The following is a 4,370-nucleotide window of genomic DNA, read 5'->3' as shown; positions in this document are numbered from 1 at the left end:
ATATATAGATATATATACACATATATATACATATATACACATGTATATATACATGTACATATACACACATATACATATGTATATATACACATATGTGTATATATATACACATATGTGTATATATATGTGTATATATATATATTTTTTTTTTAAAAAGAAAAAAATACTGGGGAGGGATAACATGGAGAGAAATGCCAGATATAGGTGACAGGGAGGAAGGCGGCAAACCACACTGCCAAGTATGTACCTATGCAACAATTCTGCATCTTCTTCACATGTACCCCAAAACCTAAAATGCAATTAAAGAAAAAAAATATATATATATATAGTAAATGATATTCACATGATCCTAACTGGTCATGATAGCTTTCATTTGAAAAAGAAAGTGAGAGGAGATTCAATTCAGCAATGACTGAGAACTTACTCTGAGCCAGGTGGGCTGGGCTTTTGGGATGGGAGTCAGGGAACAGGTGAGGCCCGACACCAAGGCTGCTGGAGCTCACATCTAGTGGAGAGGCCAGGCTTACACAGCGCTCCGCAGCGCAATAAATAGCTAAAGGGAGACCAAGGGGGGATCACAGACACTATAACAAAGGGATTTAACCCAGTCCGAGGGGTCAGTGAAAGCAACTCTGAGGAAGAGAGATGTGAAATATAATCACCCTTCTTACAGAGGTGAGTGGATTTTTATTTAGTGAAGGATTGTGGAAGCAAGACTATTCCAGTGCCTCACCTCCATCACTAGCATTTCCACCCATCCAAGTGCAAAAGTCAGCAACCCAAGCCAGGCACGGTTGTGCACACCTGTATCCCAGCTACCTCTGAAGGCTGAGGTGGGAGGATCACTTGAGGCCAGGAGCTTGAGACCAGCCTGAGTGATATAGCAAGACTCCATCTCTAAAAATAAAGTCAAAAACCCAGGAAACTTTCTGTGGTAGACTTAATTTGGCATCCCCTAATATTCATGCCTTTGTGTAGTCCCCTTTCTAATTGGGGCTGGCCTTTGATCTATAACCAATAGAATGTGGCAAAACTGGCAGCTTCCATTTTTGTACTTGGAGGGAAGCCAGCTACCACATAAATTCAACTACCCTGAGACCACTCCACTAACCAAAGGAGAAACCATGCAGAAGAGAACCAAGCAGCCAAACTGACAGCAACAACTGAGGACCCAAACGTATAATTCAAGTTGAGCCATTTGTGCTACCCCAGATGATGGGCAGAGCAGAAATGTGCTGCCCCACAAAGTCCTGCTCAGACTGCAGAATTGTGAGCAAATAATAAAATGATTGCTGCCATTTTATTGCAGGTGTGGTGGCTCATGCCTGTAATCCCAACACTTTAGATGCTAAGGCAGATGGCTTCAGCCCAGGAGTTCAAGACGAGCCTGGGCAACATGGTGAAACCCCGTCTCTACTGAAAAATACAAAAATTAGCTAAATGCCTATAGTCCCAGCTACTGGGGAGGTTGAGGTGGGGGGATTGCTTGAGGCTGGGAGGCGGAGGTTGCACTGAGCTAAGATTGCGCCACTGCACTCCAGCCTGGGCGACAGAGTAGGACTCTGTCAAAAACAAAAAGAGTGTTGTTTTAAGCCGTTACATTATATGGTGGTTTCTAGCAAGAGACAACCAAAACACCTCTTCCATGTCCCCACATCATCTCTCTGTTAAGCCCTATCAATTTTACCTCCAGAACATCCTAAACCTTTCATCTGTGACACCATCTGACTCTCAAACTACCATCCACTTTCACTGCAGTAGCCTTCTCAGTAAAAGGAGTCTCTGTGCACCTACACAGCTCTGCTCCCATCTGTATACCTCACTGCAACCAGAGAGACCTTTCCAAGCATAAACTGGATCACGTCATCCTCCTGCTTAAAATATTTCAGTAGCTTTCTTTTGTCCCTAAAATAAAAATCATCAAAGTCCTTAGCATGGCCTACCTTGCTTAGCAAGGCTCTGCCAAGTTCCTGGTCTTTAACCACTCCCCAAGCCCCCTCTTGCCCTATAAATCTTTTTCTTTTATGCCATACCAGTCCTTAGTTACTACACTCTACCAACCTCTTTTGCCCCAGGGACTTTGTGTATACTCTTCCCTCTTTCTGCTATCCCTACCCAGTCACCTGCCCCTACCCTCTTTGCTAAAGTGCTTCCTGGTTATCTTAATAGGTTTCAGATGGAACATCACTGCCTCAGAGACGTTTTCCCTTGCACAGAAGTTTAGTTCCACCCGGCTAAATTGCCCTTTAGATTCACCTGGTTGTTTGATTATTGTCTGACTCTTCCCACTAGACTAAGTTCCTGTCTGGTTTTACCTGAAATGAACCTTGAAGGGAGTGGTGTGCCATCTGTCGTAAGGATTTGCTCTAGAAGTGCAGCCCAAATTCTTTGACACTACTCCCATTGAAAGGTGATGGGGGGCAGGATCTGTGTCCCCTCCCCTGGAATCTGGACTCTGTGACTCCTTGACCGATAGAACACAGTAAAAATGAGCTGGGCACAGTGGCTCACACCTGTAATCCCAGCACTTTGGGAGGCCGAGGTGGGTAGATCACAAGGTCAGGAGTTCGAGACCATCCTGGCCAACATGGTGAAACCCCCATCTCTACTAAAAATACAAAAATTAGCCAAGCATGGTGGCAGGTCCCTGTAATCCCAGCTACTTGCGAGGCTGAGGCAGGAGAGTCGCTTGATCTGGGGAGGTGGAGGTTGCAGTGAGCCAAGACTGTGCCATTGCACTCCATCCCGGGTGATAGAGCGAGACTCCATCTCAAAAAGAAAAAAAAACAAAAACAAAAAAATAGCAAAATGACACTATGCCAGGTATCAGGCCCAGGCATTAAGAAACTGGCATCTTCCATTTTCTGTCACTTTATTTATTTATTTTTTTTGGAGATGGAGTCTCACTCTATCACCAGGCTGGAGTCCAGTGGCGCAGCTCGGCTCACCGCAACCTCCGCCTCCTGGGTTCAGGCAATTCTCCTGCCTCAACCTCCTGAGTAGCTGGGATTACAGGCACGCACCACCATGCCCAGCTAATTTTTTGTATTTTTAGTAGAGACGGGGTTTCACCATGTTGACCAGGATGGTCTCGATCTCTTGACCTCGTGATCCACCCGCCTCGGCCTCCCAAAGTGCTGGGATTACAGGCTTGAGCCACCGGCACCCGGCCTTCTGTCACTTTAAATGCTTTCTCTTTAACCCAATCTCCATGCTCTCGGAAAGCCCGGGCAGCCCATGGAGAAAAACCAAGACCCTTGGTCCTCAGCCCTAGCAGAGCTCCCAGCTGACAGCACCAACTTGCCAGTCATGTGAGTGAGCCATGTTGGAAGTAGAACAACTAACCCACCATTGAACCATCCCAGCTCACACTGCATGGAGCAGAGATAAGCTTTCACCATTGAACCTTGCCAAATTGCAGAATCGTGAACAAAATAATTTTTTTCAACGACTTAAAAAAAATTGGGGGAGGTGGTTTATTATGCAATGGATAACCAGAACATCAGCCAAAATGACAAGCCTGTGCAGAAAGGCAGCCCTTCCTAGGTAGGATCACAGAGCTGTTTGTGATGTCATGTCATCCTGAGTCTCACTGAGTCCTGGTTGGCCAGGAGCCCAAAGTGCCTTTCAACATGTAGAGTAGGAGTCTGTAGTAGTGCCCAACGAGGGTGACCACCCCTCATGTCCATGCTAGGAAGCAGGTGCAGACCTGGATCCACGGTTCTGTCTTGCTTATAACCTTCCACCCCCAGGTGGCTGCTGGAGCCTACTGCTCTCCAGAGTTTTGCCCCAGATACGCAGAGAGCAGCCTGTTCCAGCTGGTGAAGGTGGATGTTGGATACCAAGGGGCATCAGGCAGTGCCCACGAAAGACCCTAGGGAGGGAATGCAGTTCGTGGGGAAGGCTCAGGGATCACTGCCCCAGAGGAATGTGCAGCTTTGTGCAGGGTGATTCAGGTGAACATTCACGTTTGGTACACAGAGCTCTGAGAGGGGTCTGTGCTGAGGCACACACAACCTGCACAGTGCCCTCTAGGCACACACTCTCTAGTACAGTAGCCAGTAGCCACCCCTGGCCATTTAAATTTAAACTAAAAATTTTAAAATGTTAAAGAGCTACGATTGGCCGGGCGCAGTGGCTCACGCCCGTAATCCCAGCACTTTGGGAGGCCGAGGCGGGTGGATCACGAGGTCAAGAGATCGAGACCATCCTCGTCAACATAGTAAAACCCCGTCTCTACTAAAAATACAAAAAATCAGCTGGGCATGGTGGCACGTGCCTGTAATCCCAGCTACTCAGGAGGCTGAGGCAGGAGAATTGCCTGAACCCAGGAGGCGGAGGTTGCGGTGAGCCGAGATCGCGCCATTGCA

The sequence above is a fragment of the Cebus imitator genome, unplaced genomic scaffold (assembly GCF_001604975.1).
Source record: "Cebus imitator isolate Cc_AM_T3 unplaced genomic scaffold, Cebus_imitator-1.0 Scaffold101, whole genome shotgun sequence".
Classification (NCBI taxonomy): domain Eukaryota; kingdom Metazoa; phylum Chordata; class Mammalia; order Primates; family Cebidae; genus Cebus; species Cebus imitator.
This window is presented reverse-complemented; position numbering follows the sequence as displayed.